The sequence below is a fragment of the Bombina bombina genome, chromosome 2 (genome assembly GCF_027579735.1).
Source record: "Bombina bombina isolate aBomBom1 chromosome 2, aBomBom1.pri, whole genome shotgun sequence".
NCBI classification, from domain to species: domain Eukaryota; kingdom Metazoa; phylum Chordata; class Amphibia; order Anura; family Bombinatoridae; genus Bombina; species Bombina bombina.
The window spans coordinates 677,878,746-677,900,934 of NC_069500.1; the positions used below are offsets into that span (position 1 = coordinate 677,878,746).

General features: G+C 36.0%; 1 protein-coding gene across 1 annotated transcript in view; it reads left to right on the forward strand.

The window, feature by feature from the left end:
- The window catches only part of LOC128649393 (ADAMTS-like protein 1), a 466,596-nt gene that overhangs the window by 330,196 nt on the left and 114,211 nt on the right, over positions 1-22,189 (forward strand). The gene's annotated exons all lie outside the window — the stretch shown is intronic.

Genomic DNA, 22,189 nt, shown 5'->3' on the forward strand with positions numbered 1-22,189 from the left:
TTAATAAAGAGCTTAAAGGCATAGGGAAGTAAAAATGAAATTTCAGATAAAGCATGTCATTTTAAGACTCTTTTAAATTCACTTCTATTATGAATCTACTTTGTACTCTTGGCATCCTTTGTTGAAAAATAATATGTACATATCATACACTACAGGGAGCTTGCTGGTGATTGGTGGCTTCACATATTTGTCTCTTTTCATTGACTCCCCAAGTGTATTCCGCTAGTTTCCAGTAGTACTTTGCTGCTCTGGCTTTAACTATGTGTTTAATCCATTTCCAGTGGTAAACACAGAGTTATATATACAAGCACTAGTGCAATAATAAAATGCTCTGACATATTAAAGCATTTTATTTTTGCACTTTTGTATCCCTAGAAATGTAAAAATAAAATCTTGTGGCTTTAAAGCTCCGGCATACTACATTCATGATCATTGTAATATATACACCTTAATAAAAAATGTTGTCTTCTATTTAGCTACTGTATTCTCCATACTGACCAATCATTTGGCTATATTACGAGTTTTGCGTTAGAGGCTATGCAATGCTAACGAGCAGTTTTGTCTCACCGCTCACTTACCTACAGCGCTGGTATTACGAGTTTTCTGAAACCCGTCGTTAAAAGACAAGAAGTGAGCGTTGAGCAAATTTTTTCTCATTACCGCACTCAAATACCAGCGCTGCTTAAGTCAGCTGTAAGCTGGTGTAACATGCTCGTGCACGATTTCCCCATAGGAATCAATGGGGAGAGCCAGCAGAAAAAAAGTCTAACACCTGCAAAAAAGCAGAGTAAAACTCCTTAATGCAGCCCCATTGATTCCTATGGGGAAATACATTTTATGTCTACACCTAACACCCTAACATGAACCCCGAGTCTAAATACCCCTGATCTTACACTTATTAACCCCTAATCTGCCACCCCCGACATCACCGACACCTACATTATAATTATTAACCCCTAGGTCAATTTGTATTTATTTTAACTAGGTATTTATTAAATAGTTAATAACTATTTAATAACTATTCTACCTAGTTAAAATAAATACAAACTTGCCTGTAAAATAAAAATAAACCCTAAGATAGATACAATGTAACTATTGGTTATATTGTAGCTAGCTTAGGGTTTATTTTACAGGTAAGTATTTAGTCTTAAATAGGAATAATTTAGTTAATGATAGTAATTTTTATTTAGATTTCTTTTAATTATATTTAAGTTAGGGGGTGTTAGGGTTAGACTTCGGTTTAGGGGTTAATAACTTTAGTATAGTGGCGGCGACGGGGGCGGCAGATTAGGGGTTAATAAATTTAGGTAGGTGGCGGCGATGTTAGGGCCGGCAGATTAGGGGTTAATAATATTTAACTAATGTTTGCGAGGCGGGAGTGCGGAGGTTTAGGGGTTAATATATTTATTATAGTGGCGGCGATGTCCGGTTCAGCAGATTTGGGGTTACAAAATATTTTTTAGTGTTTGCGATGTGGGAGGGCCTTGGTTTAGGGGTTAATAGGTAGTTTATGGGTGTTAGTGTACTTTTTAGTACTTTAGTTAAGAGTTTTATGCTACAGTGTTGTAGTGTAAAACTCCTAACTACTGACTTTAAAATTTGGTACCAGTCTTGACAGGAGAGGGTCTACCGCTCACTTTTTGGCAGACTCGTAATACCGGCGCTATGCAAGTCCCATTGAAAAAATAGGATACGCAATTTACGTAAGTGAATTTGCGGTATTTCCAAGTCTGGCCAAAAAGTGAGCGGTGAGCCTGTACCTGCAAGACTCGTAATACCAGCGGGCGTTAAAAAGCAGCGTTAGGACCTCTTAACGCTGCTTTTTAAGCCTAACGCACAACTCGTAATCTAGCCGATTGTCTGCCAAGACTCCAACAAAGGCAACAGGCATGTGCACAAGGCACTGAGCTCTAAATAAAAAAAAAAAGGAGCCTTTTTGATTTGAGTATATATCAGAAAGTGATATAACGGTACTATTGTTATTTGTAAACCATCAATATATTCTGTGTGTTCTGGATACATTATTGGAGAACAGAAAATTCACACCATTTATTCAATACAATACATATAATATACAATATTGAAAGAGTCTTCTACTTAGTAAAACATGTATTACAGGAGAAGAAGAGACCTGATCCAAAGAGTTTACAATCAGCAATACTAGCAGACTGTGTTTCTGGTTTATGTCCCAGTCTACATCTGGCTGTATATGACCCTTCCTATAAAAATGCTATCCTAACAAAATGCAGGGTACCACAGCTCTGCTGTATATGGAAATTACACAGATTAAAGGGACAGTAACGTCAAAAATTAAAATTGAGTGATTTATATAGAACAAGGAATCTAGCTAAGCACATTTGGTGAGTCAATGACAAGAGGCATATACGTGAGGCCAGCAGTTCCGTGCTGAACTGGAGCCTACCTAGGTATGCACGTTAACAAAGACTACCAAGAGAATTAAGTAAATTTGATAATGGAACTAATTTAGAAAGTTGTTTAAAGGGACAGTCTACTGCAGATTTTTTTTTTAAAAAGATAGATAATCCCTTTATTACTCATTCCTCAGTTTTGCATAACCAACACAGTTATATTAATATAATTTTTACCTCTGTGATAACCTTGTATCTAAGTCTCAGCAGATTGCCCCCTTATTTCAGTTCTTTTGACAGACTTGCATTTTAGCCACTCATAACTGACTCATAAGTAACTCCACGGGCTTGAGCACAGCGTTATTTATAGGGCACACATGAACTTATACCCTTTAACTGTGAAAAGCTGTCAAATGCATTCAGATAAGAGGTGACCTTCAATTGCTTATAAATTAGCATATGAGCCTACCTAGGTTTAGCTTTCAACTAAGAATACCAAGAGAACAAAGCAAATTTGATAATAAAAGAAAATTGGAACGTTGTTTAAAATGACATGCCCTATCTGTATCATGAAAGTTTAATTTTGACTAGTCTGTCCCTTAAAATTGCATACTCTGTCCCTTTAAGGTTTGAACTTCTGTGTGTCAGCATTTCAATACACAGCATTTTAATTGTGACATTTGTACAGCTGCAATGATTTGATTCTAACATTTTGAATTGCAAAGTTGCAACATTTCAATTATAAATTATAAAACAAAAACTATATAATTTCTGAAGGTTTTGTAAAATTAAAAGTGATCTGTTAAATTCTGCAGATTAGACATTTATATATTTAACTAATTGGATTGTGATGTGTGAGAGGGATGTAATGATAAATGCTGTGCAATCCCTCAGAGTGCTGCATATTAGAGAAATCTATAGCAATTAAATTGTCAAAAAGAGAAAGAAGATTTAAAGGAAAAAGTGAAATAGAATGGAAGAAGTTTCCTAGTGTCAAGGTCACTCTTCTGCCTTAGTGTTCTGCATATTACATGTAATGATATCTATTTTTTCCTCTAATGAAACAGAACTAATCCTATCCTATAGGGATATTTTATCAAAGATTGAGATTATTTGGTAACAAAAATGAATTGGACCAACATTATCTAGCATAAGGTATTATATCTTCCTGTATCAGCAACAAACTCCATTAAATATATCTGACTCATTTAGAAATATATTCTTCATATTGCATATAATTTATTACTTTTTTTGGCTACATTGTGGTTATAATGGATACTAATATTATCCTGTTATGATAACTGAATGACAGAGCAAGTACAATCACATCATTTAAGGCTTAAAGGGCCATGATACCCACATTTTTTCTTTCATGATTTAGAAAGATAATGCATTTTTAAACATCTTTCTAATTTACTTCTATTATCTAATTTGTTTTATTCTCTTGATATTCTTTGCTCAAAAGCATATCTAGATATGCTCAGTAGCTGCTGATTGGTTGCTGCACATAGAAGTCTCATGTGATTGGCTCACCGATGTGCATTACTTTTTCTTCAAATAAGGATATCTACAAAATGAAGCAAAATAAATAATAGAAGTAAATTGTAATGTTGTTTAAATTTGTATGTTCTATCTGAATCATGAAAGAAAGATTTTGTGTTTAGTTGCCCTTTAAGTATAAAGTTGTTTTTAGGGTGTTGCCTGTTGAGGCCGTTTAATGTAAAAAGCAATGCAAAAAAAAAAAAGGATAATGATGTTTTAAACCAGAGATGGTCCATTTGTGGCCCATCTGCGGCCCTCTGCATTCGTTTTGTGTCCTACAGGTAAAAGAAGTATAATTGTGCACTTTAAGGGCTTCTTATGGAAGGACAAACAAGGTGGCTAAAGAGAACCCTCTGGAGTGGAGAGCAGCAGGCAGAGGGTACTCCTCAACCTTAATCTGGCCCTGTGCCATCGGAGCATTTTAGGAAATATGTTTTTATTTTTTGTGTTTAATAGCCATCAAGTTATATGCATTCCTTAAAGGGACAGTTTACTCAAAAAATTTCTCCCCTTTAATTTGTTCCCAATGATCCACTTTACCTGCTGGAGTGTATTAAATTGTTTACAAGTAGCTCCTTTACCCTTATATTGGCATTTGAAATTGTTGATTTAACATGTGGTATCCCCACCTATTCTGAAAGTTTGTGGCCGCGCGTACCAGCTATAGATAAGCTTTGTAAACACAGCCAGCAGAAGAAATTACACTCCCAGTGTGATAAAGCAGAGATAAGGTAATAAAATGTTGATTTTCCATTGTTCTCTCAAAGTATTGGTGATTGTTTTAAGGACAGATATAAGATAAAGAAGCAGGTATATGTGCACAGTGTGATACAGTAATGAGATCTGATTATACCTACAAGCTCAACCTATTTTATTAGGCTGTGGCTTCAAAACACAAAATCAGAGCTTTAATATACAGAAATAAACCTTAAAAAGCTAATTTTCATACATTTTTTACTCTGCAGTTGGTAAAAAAAGCAATTGTAAACACATTAAGGGAAAAACTATTTTACAGTATACTGTCCCTTTAAGGCTTCTAACATATAAATCTGTGGCCCCTATTGTTAGGACATTGACTGTCACTGTTTTAAGCCATCAGAACTAAATACTGATCTTTTTGAACTATATGATATTAAAGAAACATTGTAGTCAACATTAAACATTTATGATTCAGATAGAGCATGCAATTTTACACAACTTTCCAATTTACTTATCAAATTTGCTTTTTTCTCCTGTTATTCATTGTTGAAGAGTCAAACTAGGTAGACTGATAGGAGCTCAGGAGCATGCATGTGCCTTTAGAATTCAATGGCAGCTGTGCAACTATGCACAACATTGCTATGAACATGGTTGGAAATACTACTGCCAGATGGCTAAAGACATACCCACACTCCTGAGCTCACCTAGGATTACTCTTTATCAATGGATACTAAAAGAACAAAGCAAAATTGATAATAAAAGTGGAATAAAAATTGCTTAAAACGTCATGTCTCTTTAACCACTTAATGTCCACGGCAGTCGTTCACATACCCACAAACATCCGCTAGATATGGAACAGGTTCTTGCCGCACTATATTGGCATGCCTCACTGTCGGCAAAGTTGCGCTAGTTAAACCATTAACAACCACATACATACAGGGTAAGTCAGCTGTTAATGGGTTAAATACTTCAGACCTACTGTCTTGTTGGAGTTCACAGTAGTTTGGAAGATGAAGAACAAAACATTTCCTCTGGATTTTTGTACACACATAATTTGCGGGTTTATTACAAAACATGGAAAATTAAAAATACAAATATGTTACTAATTCCATTAATGTTTCTTTTCAGCTTGCATAACCAACTTTTGTAATTACAGCAGTTTTCATCTGTTTCAAATAATATATAATTCTGTGGGAATTACAGAATTGTTTTATTTTCTTTATTTCTAATGCATGCATACAGTTTGCTCTATTGCAATCTCTCTATGTATCTGTATGAATATATACAGGTATAGTTATATATTGTATGAATATATACAGGTATAGTTATATATTGTATGAATATATACAGGTATAGTTATATATTGTATGAATATATACAGGTATAGTTATATATTGTATGAATATATACAGGTATAGTTATATATTGTATGAATATATACAGGTATAGTTATATATTGTATGAATATATACAGGTATAGTATTTAAAAAATAATGAAGGGAAGAAAAAAAAGCAGCAATCCAGCGTTTGTGCAAAACAGTATGTCGTTTATTCTGATCCGTCCAGATAGGACATCAGAAAACTACACATGGAGCAACAGACTTTCCTCTTACGCGTTTCGTGTGAGCAAACACACTTCGTCAAAGAGTTGTGGATGTGCAGGTGTATGGTTCATTTATACCAAAAGTTTAATTGAATTAAGCCTTCAGGTGTGTATAACTTAAAATGGTGATACAAAGGAAAACATTTAAGGAACAATGAATATAAACAATTAGAACCATTCAGTTATATTGAGTGAACAGCTATAATAATTACATACTTTACATGTTAAATCCAGATATAATCATATTGATTGCGATAGAAATTAAAACAAAAAAACGAAAAATATTATGTTATAAACCTAAGAATAAAAGCAAAAAAGAGATGAATGAAATAAATAACAAAGTACAAAGAACATTATTAATTATTTCTATTAAAAACACAGTAAAACACATTGGGCTAGATTACAAGTGGAGCGCTAAATATCGCTTGCGTGCAAATGATATTAGCGCTTCACTTTGTAATACCAGCTCACAATAATGTGCTCTGGTATTACAATTGAATCACAATGCCAACATAAGCTTGCGTTCGTATTGCTAGGAAGCATTGAACTCATGAGAGTGCACTTCCATAGGCTCCTATAGGGGCCTCGTTCTGATGCCATCAGAGGCGGCATTAGAACCTCATGCTGCGAAGGGGGTAAGTAGCGCAGCAATGGCCATCATTTTGAAATATATATGTAAATGAATATATTCATATATATTTATGTGTTTATATGTGTATATACATATATTAACACATAAATATATATGTATATGTTCATATACATATATATTTACATTGCCGTCTATGGGAAAACACAGTTCCCATAGACAGCAATGTAAATGCACTTTTTTTTCCCCAAGTTCATTTACATTGCCTTCTATGGGAACTGCCTAGTGCAGTTTTTTTTTAAATATAAAACTTTAATGCCCTCTATTTTGAGTGAATTTTGGGCAATTTTAGAAAATTAACCAGAGATCAGATCTCTGGTTAATTTTCTGAGTGCTTATTGCCAGCCACTTGTAATGACTGGTTAATTATTGTGCTCCCGCAAACGGGCAAATTTGCCCATTTGCAGGAGCGTGATTATTTAGCACTTCACTAATCTAGTCCATTATATATATATAAAAAAAATGAATAAAATTGTTTTTCCTGTTTAAAGGTATTTGAGTGGAAAGGGCTCAAAAGTGTATATATATGTGTATACAGGTGTATATATGTATTTATATTCATATTTACACATACTTATGTATATGCACATACAGTATATATAAACACATACACATATTTAAATATATATGTATACATAATAGCCCTTCCCAGTCAAATACCTTTTCATATACCATATCACTTTTAAACCTTTCTAAAACATGTTTATTAATATTTATATAAAATATTTTTTATCAGAAAGTGTATAAATAAGTGTAATACTTTATTTTAATGTATTTATGTTGTGTTTGGTGCAACTTTTTTTATTTTTTTTATTCTTACACTTTACACTAGGTTATTAAGCAAAATGTTTACTTTCAACTTGTAATATGTGCGCTAGTTAGAGCGGTGGTGATGTTGCTTATTGCATCCCACTCTAACAATATCGAGCCACTTGTAATCTAGCCCAGTGTTTGAGCATTATCAAAAAAATGCATGCAGTTCAGTAAATAAAAAAGCACCATAAATTAGCCTTCAAACAGGAGCACGAATTGGAAAGCTAAGTTTAAATAGACCTGCGGCGTGCACAGGAATGGCAGAACACCGTCGCCCAGTCACTCAGCGTGGGTTACTGTGTGAAAAGAATTTGTGAGACGTGTGAATGGAGGAAGGGGAAAATAATGCGAGAAATGAACACCAGATGGCTGGAAATGAAGGAAATGCCAGATGATTTCTGTAGCTTTATTCTTTCTCATGTACTTTCAGAAATCTTTTTTTTTTTTGGAGGGAGATGGGAATTTCAGAAGTACATAATTAATAAACAGTAGGGAATAAGTTCTTCTGTACTTTCAGGAATAGCACGCTGTGCCTCCCCTCTGCTCCTGGGTGTAATGCCAGCTAAAGTTTCCTAGGATGTTTATTCCGGATAACAAAAAAAAAAAAAAGGTTTTGTGAGCTCACAAAAAAAAAATAATTAAAAAAAATGCAGTGATCTTATAGTCACAAGATGTTATTCACGTTACAGAAAAAAGAAAAGATGATTGAACAGATAGAGAGGGCTACCTGTCACGGAAATAACATAATATTCCCATAAACAAAGTATTTCTCACAATATTGTATTGTAATTTTCTTCCCTTTTAATGTGTTCCCAAATACTTGTTATACCAGCTGCACAGTAGTAAACGTGTTGGGAATTGCTCCCTCATGTTTATTTTAGCAACAGTTTTTTTTCTCATTGAAACCACAGATGATAATGAAAATGTCACTACCTAAATATTGGCTTGTTGTATATGGACAGAAGATAATAAGATAAGTAGGTTCAGTGGCGTAGCGTGGGGGGGGCCACAGGGGCGGTTGCCCCGGGCGCATAATTCTTAGGGGCGCAAAATTTGCGCTCTCACTGTCTCATATCCTCCCTTCTCCACTGCAGACAGATGCAGCACTAAGGGAGAAAACTTTTTTTAAAATGTATTTTACTGTGTTAACTGCGGGGGTGTATTGTAAGTGCTCTGTCGGCTCCTATGGCTCAGCGTGCAATGTAAGTGGAGTGTGGACAAGGGAGACTCACTGCACTGTGCACACAGGAAGAGGTTAACAGCTGAGCACTTCCGGTGATTATTGCAGTGGGGCAGCCGTAGGAAGACCCATCACCCGCCTCTGAAACGCAGTGAGTTAAGATCATATGAACTCAGTAGAGGCATTTCAGTAATAAGTCTCCTGTCATTGTTCTGTTGTAGTCCGTGCACAAATCGTGCTGATATTATTTGTTCCTTTGATGCATGGAAAGCGAAGAAAACGTGTACTAAAGTTCAGCTTTGTTGACAAATGAGCCTTTAATTATTAAAGTCTCAGTTGTCAACAAAGCTGAACTTTAGTACAAGTTTTCTTCTCTTTTTATGCACCAAAAGAATAAATAATATCAGCACGATTTGTGTACCCGCTTATGAAAATGGAATCTGAAGGCTGATTAGCTGTCAGGGTAGCTACATAACACAGCACAGATCTTCTCACCCTGCTAGTGATACATGTGCTTTATATTCGGCAGTTGAAAGTCTCACTCCTGATACAGACATAACTGCCTACCTGAAAAAGTTTTGAGACTCAAGGCTACTCTAACATTCAGGTTATACTCCACTATATGTCTGCTTGAGTGTATATAGGTTGCTGAACGATTATCACAGTGTATGCATGTGTGTGGGTATAGGTATATCTATATGTTTGTGACCATGTATAGGTGTATACATATGTGTATGTTAGTGTGGGTATAGGTGTAGGCAAATGTGTATGTTTGTGTGGGTCAGTGCTAATGGGTTAGGGGGCGCTATAGTTGCCTTGCCCTGGGCGCTGACAACCCACGCTACGCCACTGAGTAGGTTGGCTCTTCCTATAGACTCTGCCCATTTGAATGGGAATGTCCTTGAGGACAATAGTTGGTGGTATTAATGAGCAAAACCAAAAATATCAAATTCAAAAATGAACCTAATAGAGAGGTTTGCTATACATTTAATATTCTGTAGCTGGTACACCACCCATTGGGAATATATTAAGAGGAGACACAATTTACAGTACAGCATCCCTTTAAATAATGTAGGAACTATTGAACTAACCTGAAATGCCTTAGTGCAGATCTTCCCATATTATATGTATGTAGGGGAAAGCCTCAGTTTAAGCACATAATAACCAACGTTGAAATACACATTAGTTTGTTTCAGTTTTGAATAAAAGCATATTTGCAATAAACTTGCATTAGCACCAATGTATTTAGTAATCACTATCAGTGATTCAACAGCTCTTGATATGCAAAGTGCTGGCAGTGGTATGTTTGACGGTCTTTAAAATGGGCACCCAGGTAATATGTTCATATGCTTAGTGCAAGTAAAAACTCTGACAGAAACTGCAATAGTTTTTACTAGAAGCATTTTTGCTAATACAAATGCAAAAATGTGTCTGCATTTCAGTTGATGTCCCTTTAATCCAATTGTGATATAATAGAGTATATGTTCTTTTGCAAATAGTGTTAAATATCTGGTGTTCTAATGTGGTCTGACGTTATAAAAAAAAAAAGATGCTAATACTGGGACTTTATGTACATATAAGGAAAGTCAGTCATTGGGACTGTAATCTAAGCATTTCTTTTTGTTGTTTGAGGTTTGTGCCTTGTGTCCAATATTCTTTCATTACAATATCACATTTTCTTTCTTCCTTGCAAATGAAGGGGGAAACATTATAATAATTAAAATTTACAAGCACTTATACACAGTAGTACACTGCAGGCTCTCTGGGGTATATAAATAACAGTCATCTTTTGCACTATTCACCAGCCAGGTGAGTTGCTGTAAAATTACCCCACTACAGGCTTTATGCACACTGCAGACCTGTACACAGTGGTAACAAAAAACAGTTTAAAATACATTTATTTTTGTGTGGGACTTTTAGAATTCAATGCTTAAACAAACTGACATAAAAGTCACTTTGAAGGAATAAATACGCCAATACAGGTTTATAATTAACATTATGGAAAGGTTAAATATGTTCATAATTTCTACACTTATGTACACTGTCCGAAAAAAGGGTACGGTTGCAGTACGTTTGTGAACACTTGGGGGCCCATTTATCAAGCTCCGTAAGGAGCTTGTGGGCCTGTGTTTCTGGCGAATCTTCAGACTCGCCAGAGACACAAGTTATGGAGCAGCGGTCTAAAGACCTCTGCTCCATAACCCTGTCTGCCTGCTCTGATGAGGCGGACAGGAATCGCCGGAAATCAGTGGCGTAGCGTGGGGGGGGCCACAGGGGCAATGGCCCCGGGCGCATAATTATGGGGAACTCTACATGATCGAAAATAGTGCTGCCATATAGTGCCCTTGCAAATGGATAACATTATTGCAAAAAGGCTGCCATATAGTGCTCCAGACATGTGCAGGCTCCTGAGCTTATATCCTTTCAATTCAACTAAAGATACCAAGAGAATGAAGACAATTTGAAAATAAAAGTAAATTAGAAAGTTGCTTAAGATTGCATGCTCTATCTGAATTATGAAAGAAAAGGTTTGGGTTTCATGTCCCTTTAAAGGAACAGTAAAGTTAAAATTAAACTTCATGACTTTGGTAGAACATGTGATTTTAACAACTTTCCATTTTTCTTCTGTTATCTAGTTTGCTTCATTCTCTTATTATCCTTTGAAGAGTATACCTAGGTAGGCTTAGTAAAAGTTCACTACTGTGAGCTAGCTGCTGATTGCTGGCTGCACTGCACACGTATGCCTCTTGTCATTGGCTTACTAAAATGCTCAGCTAGCTCACAGTAGTGCATTGCTTCATATTCAACAAAGGACACTAAGATAATGAGGCAAATTTAATAATATAATATGAAATATCTCTTTCATCAAAGCAATATTTAGCTCTCCACTTGTAATCTGGCTCTTTGATGGGTAGTGGTGTCAAGTAAAAATCCAGCTATTTCATATACATATACACAAAATAAACCTAGAGGAACAGGTTCTCATATATTTTATACTGTGCTGCTAGTAAAATAAGTAATCAGAAATAGGTTAATTTAAGTTTATTAACTGACTAACATTACTGCTTTAATTACTGTTTAATATATATAGACAGAAAGAGACATACAGATAGACATACAGAGACAATTGGTAAAAATTACACTGCATAAATACCTTACGTTCATAATATTTTTTTTATTTTTTTAAATATATATACCCCAATTGTTCACACTATTACTCTTCTATATGAGTTTGAGAATATTTTTCAAATATGTTCCTGAGGGTGTGTAAATGTTTGAGTTTATTTTCCCCCCACAAATATATATATATATATATATATATCTCGATTTCTGACATTTAATTTAATTACTATATGACATATAGTAAAATACACAATATTGCTCTTTATATTACAGAAACCTGCTAATGTGTGTGTATTGTGTTATGAAACATGAGATTCCAACCATGAGTGAGTGTGTGTATATATCTGTATATTTTTATATATATATTTATATATATATATATTTATATATTTATTTTTATATACAGTATAATAATAATAATAATAATGGGTTAGGGGGGCGCAATTCTTACCTTGCCCTGGGCGCTGACAACCCACGCTACGCCACTGCCGGAAATCAACCCGATCGAGTACGATAAGGTTGATTGACACCCCCTGCTGGTGGCCGATTGACCGCGAGTCTGCAAGGAGCGGCGTTGCACCAGTAGCTCACAAGAGCTGCTGGTGCAATGCTGAATATGGAGAACGTATTGCTCTCCGCATTCAGCGATGTCTGTCGGACTTGATCCGCACTGTCGGATCAGGTCCAACAGACATATGACAAATAGGCCCCTTATGGTACAACTGCTGTGGTTGTATCCTCAATGGATCATAATTACACCTTAAGGAACTAATATGTACAATTTACCGGTAAATAAGGTACAAATATGTATCTAACTGCCAAAGGGTCCATGTCTGTACCATTTAAACCCCCATAAAGGTACAATCATTTGTGTGACTAAAAGGTTGAGGGGGATGGGTGGTTCAAGGCTGCCAAACCCTGCAAGTCCATATAATTTGTGCACCTCAATTATTAATTGAACACATAACTGGCAGATAAATTCAACATACATGTTGCACAGAAAAATAATTAATGTTCAAAGGTTGTTGGTAATATGCAAGAAGTGGGCAAATAAACAAAAAATATTTAAATGGACACTGAACCCAATTTTTTTCTTTTGTGATTCAGATAGGGCATGCAATTCTAAGCAACCTTCTAATTTACTCCTTTTATCAATTTTTCTTTGTTCTCTTGCTATCTTTATTTGAAAAAGAAGGCATCTAAGCTTTTTTGGGGTTCAGAACTCTGGACAGCACTTTTTATTGGTGGAGGAATTTATCCACCAATCAGCAAGGACAACCCAGGTTGTTCACCAAAAATGGGCCGGCATCTAAACTTACATTCTTGCATTTCAAATAAAGATACCAAGAGAATGAAGAACATTTGATAATAGGAGTAAATTAGAAAGTTGCTTAAAATGTCATGCTCTATCGGAATCACAAAAGAAAAAATTTGGGTACAGTGTCCCTTTAATAACCCATATCTTCAATTATACTATGTTGCTGGTTCTTAATAGCACACAAGCACTTAACATTTTAATGTTTATATTTAGAGCATGAAGATGATGACTCTTAAAGATAAAGCAAATGTATTTACTAAAATTACAAAGAAAATTTTTCATTTTAAAATCTATAAAATAAACAAGAGCTGTTTAAGAACCAGTTTTAATTTTTTTTTATTAAAATTGTAACGGTTCCCCAGTCACATACATGGACCTTGTGTAACACGCCATAGCACCATCTATTGGTTGAAAGTTCCTTGACATGTGTAACACAGCTCCATCTATTGGTAGAAGGTTCATCACCAAAATGTGTACTGGACTAATTTGCATATATTTTGCATAGAGTGACAATTCAATGTATGGTTGTGAGTTTTATTGTTTATCCCTCCTCTGAATCCCACTTCCGTTTGTTAGAGTTATATTTTAGTATTATGTTGTTTTCTATATGTTTTCTATATATTTATTTTTTATATGGCATGTCACCCTAGGTTAAAGGGGGTGTTGTTAGAGTCTAGTACAGAGTGAAATAAAATATGTTGAGTAGCTCTATTTGGAACTGAATGTTTATCCTGTTTTTTTCAGGAATTTCTGTAGCAGTCTTAGGACCTGCTGTTTGGCTACACTAACCAAATTTATTTAACTGCATTGTGGCTATTGTAATACTGGCTGAAAAAGTACATACTAAATGAATGCATATTTAAATGTTATATAATAAATTTGATGGAACAGCGTCTTAATATGCTGTGTTGAGTACAATTTTGCCATCATGAGGTACAAGGGCTGGTCACTGGGGCAGTACCCTTAAAAGACCAAATTTGCACCATTTTTTATGGTACCATAGCACTGAGGTCCAATCTAGTCACCAAAGGTACATATTTGCCTTTGAAAGGTACAATTTGCAAGGGGAACCAATTTGTACCCATGTCAATATGTACCTTTGAGGGTACTGCCTCAGTAACAAGCCGTTGCACCCCTAAAGGTAAAATTTTTGCACATTTTTTTCTGACAGTGTAGGCCCACATACCTGCAGGAAAATGTTAGTATCAAGTGCTGAATTTGGCTCATGTTGTAGAGCGGAGGGTGATATGTACTACAAGACTTGTATTATCACTACAGGGAGTTGAATAATCAAACAGTGAAATGCACACCTGGCATTGACCTAGATTACAGGTTGTGCTTAATAGCGATAAAAAATTAGCGGTACATTGCAAGAGCTGCTGGTGCAATGCTCATTACAAGTTACAAAAAAACCTTCTTGTATTGTGCGGTATGGTGCGTTAAGCTCCATACCACACAAAAGCCAAATCCTGACTTGACGTGCTCGTGCACGTATTCCATCATATATATCAATGGAGAAAAAGTGTTAGAAAAAACTAACACCTGCGATTGCGGAATGGCGATCAATATAACACATTCCCCATTGATGTCTATGGAGACAAGAACGTTTGTTATAAATCTAACACCCTAACATTTACCCTTAGGGGCCAATTTATAAATTTCTGACGCACATGATTCGCTGTAGCATACAGCATACGCTGTTGGCATTTAGCATTGCACAAGCAGTTCTGGGGAACTGCTTGTGCAATGCTGCCAATCAGCCTCTAGCAGGTGGTGTCCAGGGCCGGATTCTGCAGCCGGGATACCGGGAAAAATCCCTGTGGGCCGACAGCTCAGCTGGGCTGGGCTCAGGCTGGCTGTATATGATGCTGCATTGCGACGCTAATATTATATGTTGCGATAATTGCGGCCGGTATTCTAATAGTTACTCTTAGGCTAAGAGGCACGCTACACTAACGCTACTAGTACTACCCTACTAGACTGTCTGTGACTGAGTAGTGTCTAATTACCCACTCTGGCTCCAGCCGGGCCCGCAACACAAGTAACAGTTAACCTACCGTAAGCCAAATTACTAATAGCCATTGCCAATCAGACAGTGACTGAGATGAGTCTGTGTCTGTTTGAATTGTCACTCATAGTCACAGACTAATCTCAGGCTGTCACAGTGTCACTGGATGAGGCGGCCATGGAGGAATGATTGCGGGCCGGGCCAGCACGGCTTACGTCACACACCACGTGACATGATAGTTGAGGGAGCCTGGGAGCGGCTGCGTCAGCGAGCCATTGAGTAAGTTGCAGGCTACGTGGTGGTCATGTGTGGGAGGGACACACACACTCACAGCGGCCAGTGGCAACTTTGGCAAGCAGCAACACAGAGGCAGGCAATCGCAGAGAAGTTCAAGTGAAGTCTTCCAGTGAACAACAGTTTGTAGTACTGTAACATTTCAGTGGAACTAACTTTAACATTAAAGACCAGATGCACCACACAGAAGCGTGATTCTCTCTGAAAAACTTTAATATAAAAATTCACTGTGCAGTTTGTGTATATTTTTTATTTATTAAGCCATAAATGTATGACTTTAAACTTTATGTATAAACTAACATGGATTCTACAAAAGCATGATGGTTTGTTTAGCTCTTAAAGCTAATAGTATGTAAGACACAGTTGTTCTACCTAGACAAAATGTAACTTGCAAACACAGTCTGAGGAGGCGAGAGAGGGTGTCCTTTACATTGCCGGGGAGATTGGGCCAGAGGGGGGCGGGGGCGAAGCTGAGTTGGGGCGGGGCTGGGCCGGTCCATATAAATTTCCAGGGCCAGTCTAATTTCCAAGTCCAGCCCTGGGGGTGTCAATCAACCCGATCGAACACGATCAGGCAAATTGATGTCCGCAGCCTCAGAGGAGGAGCATGAGTTAAGGAGTTAAGACCGCTGCTTCTTAACTCTTGTTTCCTAGGAGCCTGAAGGCTTGCACGGAAACAGGTGCATTGGGGCCGATTGACTGTTTAATAAATTAAATTAAATTGGCCCCCTAGTCTAAATACCCCTAAACTGACGCCCCCCTACATGAGCAACACTAAATAAACCTATTAACCCCTAATCGGCCGCCCACCCGCATCCATACCACACAAAAGCCAAGTCCTGACTTGACGTGCTCATGCGCGTATTTCCCCATAGACAACAATGGAGAAAAAGTGTTAGAAAAAACTAACACCTGCGATTGTGGAATGGCGATCAATATAACGCATTCCCCATTAATGTCTATGGAGACAAGAAAGTTTGTTATAAATCTAACTCCCTAACATAAACCCTTAGGGGCCGATTTATCAATTTCTGGCGGACATAATCTGCTGTAGCATACAGCATACGCTGTCTGCATTTAGCATTGCACAACAGCGTATCCTATCGACATTTATCGATGTGCGGCGGACATGATACGATACATCGTATCATGTCCGCTCACACTTACATAAATCGGCCCCATAGTTTTGTAGAATATGGACATTTGTGAATATATAGATTCAATACAAAATGCTTTTGTGTTTAATATCTCTATACGTTTTATATGAACTGTAAAATTATACTATGATATTTTATTGTTGAGAACTAATGTAACATTTTTCTAAAGAAAGGAAACAAGTATTTACCAGCCCAAATAAAATATTTCAGACCTAGTAAAATTATTTTTTTAGAGAGAAGGACTGTTGAATTAGTTAAATACAAACATTATGGGAAAACTCATATCAAGCATGGAATGACTTGAAAACTGTTGGTGAGAGTCTTAATGTAAATTGTCTGAGATATTTTCCCAGTGCCAACTCATTTGAAAGCCACACAAAAACTGGGGTTTCCTTTGGGTTGGAATGCAAATAACTTATAGTATTGCTAAAACATATTCATAAATATATTCTCCCTGGCTGAAATAGATAAGAAACACATTAAAAGTAATATTTTGTATTATAACAGACAAAAAGTCACTTTGCTATTAGTAGTCACATATGTTAACCATACCGTGCATTTAATTGCACTATCTAGTAAAAAAGAACTGTGTATCTGAAAAAATATATATAAAAGATTATTGTGAAGACTATAAGGTCACCAGTAAGACACACGTAGTAAACACCAGTCAACAGTTTTTCATTTATAATTATCTTTTTAATTTCTTTAAATGCTTCTAAGCAGCACTTATATTTATAGATACCACGTGGCCTATTACTGATCATCTTTGCTTTGATGTACACAATGAAGCTTTTGATTGGAATCTTGCCTTGAGTGTCTATAGGCATTCCTGAAAAGCATCACCACTTCCTCTTCTCTCATCCTTTATCCATGAACTATGTCTGCATTAACCCTGAGTGACCTTTAAAAGAACACAAATTACTACATACACAGTGGTATTTAGATTATTGAAGGGTCTAACATGGTAAAATTTGTATTCATAATATAATAGTTAAAGCTGACAAGATTGCCATGCAGCTTACATTACCATGAAATTATTCATAGATCCAAATGTATTCAAAAGTTATTGCTTTTGTGGTATATGCTGGGCCTGCAATTTCTTTTGTAGAATATATATATATGTAAGTGTCTTTCTCTTAAACCCAGCCCAGGTTGGATAGCATATCTTACCCAGAGTTCTCTGGTGCATTGGTAATAGGGAAAGGCAAGCGGGGATACATGCCTAGATGTGCTGATTGGCTACACAATCAGTTTTATGGTTCTTACTTTTATGTAATGGAGGATTTTAATCTCAAAGTTTTATCTCCTCCATAACTTAAATGAATATTTTTTTTTGCTTCACTAAGCAGTAAAACAATCCTATCTTCTGCTGATGAGAGTTAATAAACTCGAAACAGCTGTCCAGACGTGGTTTATGTTTTTGTGATTTTGTGGTCAGACAAAGGGGCCTATTTATCAAGCCGTCAACCGCAAATACGCTGGAATTCCGCAGCGTAATTGTGGAGACCTTGATTCTCTATATTTATGAAAGCCTGCAGACCGGCAAAAGTAGAATTTTGTGACGTAACATACGATCCGCCGGTCTCAGTCCGACACAGATCGATGCTTATGTCATTACAGATGTTCCGAATGCAAATTCGGCACTATCTGACTACTTTTGGAAGTTAACAAATATCCACCAGGTACGCTTGCCACTATTCCGGCCCAGCGTACCTGGTTTTCAATCCGCCACCCTGGAGGCGGCGGATGCCATAGGAATCAATGGGAGTCTGAAAGCAGCGAAAGCTTATGTTCACTGCTGCCCGATATCCCATTGATTCCTATGGGAGAATAAAGTTATATTTACACCTAACACCCTAACATATACCCCGAGTCTAAACACCCCTAATCTGCCACCCCCTACACCGCCGCCACCTACTTTATACTTATTAACCCCTAAACCACTGCTCCCGGACCCCGCCGCAACGAAATAAACTTATTAACCCATAAACCGCCACACCCGGAGCCCACCGCCACCTACATTATGTTATTAACCCCTAATCTGCCGCCACCTACATTACATTTATTAACCCCTAATCTGCCTCCCCAACATTGCCGCCACTATTCTAAATGTATTAACCCCTAAACCGAAGTCTAACCCTAACACCCCCTAACCTAAATATTATTTAAATAAATCTAAATAAAACCTACAATTATTATCTAAATTATTCCTATTTAAAACTACTTACCTATAAAATAAACCCTAAGCTAGCTACAATATAAATTAATAGTTACATTGTATCTAGCTTAGGCTTTATTTCTATTTTACAGGCAAGTTTGTATTTATTTTAACTAGGTAGAATAGTTATTATATAGTTATTAACTATTTAATAACTACCTAGCTAAAATAAATACAAAAGTACCTGTAAAATAAAACCTAACCTAAGTTACAATTACACCTAACACTACACTACAATTAAATACAATTAAATAAATTAAAAACAATTAACTAAATTATATACAATTATCTAAAGTACAAAACCCCCCCCCACTAAATTACAGAAAATAATAAACAAATTACAGAAATTTAAACTATTTACACCTAATCTAATAGCCATATCAAAATAAAAAAAGCCGAAGAGCAGCGAGATCGATGACTGTTAGTTAACAACAGCTTTTTTGGTAACTTTGGAGAACGTATTCAGGTCCGCAGCAGCGATGTTAGGCGATCTTAGGCGAGCGTATTGGTGCCGGCGAATGCAAGTAAGTTGACAGGTTGATAAATAGGGGCCAAAGTATGGAAGCAAAAAGTGTAAGATATATTGTATACCTAATTTCCATATCTTCTGAGTTCTCTGGTTGCTTTGGTAACAATGTATATGGATTACTTCTATGGGAAGGCAAACAGGAATACTTGTCTAGATATTCTGATTGACCATACAATTATTTTTATGGTATATATACTATATATATATATATATATATATACTGTATATATATATATATATATATATATATATATATATATATATATACAGTATATATATATATATAGATAGATATATATATATAGTATATATATATATATATATATATATATAAAAAGTTTTATAGAGATCCACGTTTGGCTCCAGCATATTAGGACCCCCAAAGCAGGCACAAGAGACAGGGGTTTAAATCAACGCCTTTTTATGTATAAAACCACAAGACATTGCTGCACGGTCTCCATTGAAAAAGGCTCCTGCGCGGGCCGAAACATTTGGACAAGGCCCTTGTGTTTTTTTACATAAAAAGGCATTGACTTAAACCCCTGTCTCTTGTGCATGCTTTGGGGGTCCTAATACGCTGGAGCCAAGCATGGATCTCTATAAAACTTTTTATATGAATATTGGCAGAGCACCAGGGTGCTGATTGGTTGGTGTGTGTATATATAAACTTGTGGCAAGTGCTTCCACAATGATTGTATGAGCCCTATTCTGTGACTTAAAATTTCTTGTTGAAATACGAGGTAGTGGTATAATTCCAAGAAGTACTTTATTGCAGTTGTTCTAATTTGTGGTTTTTAATGGCCTGTTCCATTGATAGCTACATTATTGCAATTTATATGCTGTAACCTCTCTTTTTCATTTGGATTCTCTAGGTGAGCTGAGTGTGTTGAAATCTTGAGGAGAACATGGTCTAGCAGCAGAAAGGTTCTTGCTGCTGAGTCAGATTATAAAACCACTCTCTAGCAGGGACCATATAATATGTAGATCAGTAGCTTTTCCTGTGAGATTTCTGACTGGAATAAAACAATTATTTTTTGAAGCACTTCTTTATCTGATTTTATATTCTATATAGTAATCCTAGTACGTATAGAACGAGAAGATATATGTTTGCCTTACCCTTCATCAGCTCAAGTAGTTGTTTATAAGATGTTAGTAAATGCACTTATAAATAATAAATATGTTGTCTGTTTCAATTAGACATTATTTTTATACTGTTGTTTATATCTTCTAATAACAGTTGCATTGTTGAGTATTTGGAATGCCTATTTGTATGTTTATTGAGGCAGAAGCAAACACTTATGCTTCATGACTGACATATAAAGTTCTTTCATCTGTTTCTTTACTACATTGTCAGCAGATGAAAGTTGACCATATAAATACAAGTTTTTTAGTGGAGCAAGATACATTTAATATTTTTACACCAATTTTGTATGTTGTAAATCATCATTTAATTACACAAACCATTTTATGTGTGCTGTTTCATTGTAAAGTAGCACAGTATTGGTTGTCAGAGTCAAGTCAGACGTAACTGCATCAGTTTGGCAATCTTCAACTTTATTTCTAGAGTTAATTTAATTTCTACTTACCATATGAATTTTGTCTACTTCTTCTGACTTCTACACACAATGCTTTTACTGTTCGGTTTTTGTGTCACATTCTGACAGTATAGCAGCCTCAGGCTCCGTGACTGTCCTCAGTGTGAACGCAGTTTATAATAGTGCAACGTATGCAGTATTTGTTAGGGTTGGCTAGTTGGATTCTGTTGAGTCTTTGACTAAAGCATGGAGAAATTAGTCATTAATCTACCTGTGCATGTGCCTGTCTATCTATTCTTGTAAGCTATATCTTGTTTCATTGTTTATTTTGAAAGTTGATTTGAGATCTTCTAGAACTTGAATATTGTTTGACATTCATTACACTAGTAAAACTATTATTGTTTCATCTGTAGTTTAAACTTTGTGTGCAACCTGCTGAGTATATGACCATAGGTGTTTTTCTTGAAATCAGATGTGTATCACTTCATCTCCAGCTCGATATGAGTCACCTGCATATTAACTATAGATGTATGAGACCTACAACCTTATGCTCTGCAGCTCTCATGTAGGGTAAACGCTAACAGTAGAACAATGATAGCTTTTACTGGAAGCAATTTGGGCAGTACCAGTACCAGTACAGTTGCATTGTAACACTGCATCTAATTGAAATAAAAATTCAGTTACAATTCACTAATGATGTGAAGTTTTGTCCCTTTAATGAATGTGTGTATTGTGTACACATGCATCACAGACCTAAAATCAGGAATGCACAGTCAGCTGTTTGGAAAAGAACTTTAAGTTAGCATTCAAATGTTTATTTAAGATAAATAAGAAAATCATCTGCCATATTTTTACAATTGTCTAATTGTGTCCACATTTACTCTATTTTTAACATTGTTTGATTTTGCATTTAAGCAGAATTGTTTTCTTAGAAGCAGCTCTTCATCAAAAGAGATTATTAGGACTTTTTGCTCGATTGTTTACTTGGTGTGATTGCACTGGGTATAGCCATCCTTTTGTAATGAGTAAATGTTATGGTTTAATAGTGAAAGATATACTATAATACTGATCATTTTGTTTAGTAGTAGAGTATAAATAATTATAAACTATCACTGACTAATTGCCAAGCTGGTGCACGTAAAAGCTGTCCCC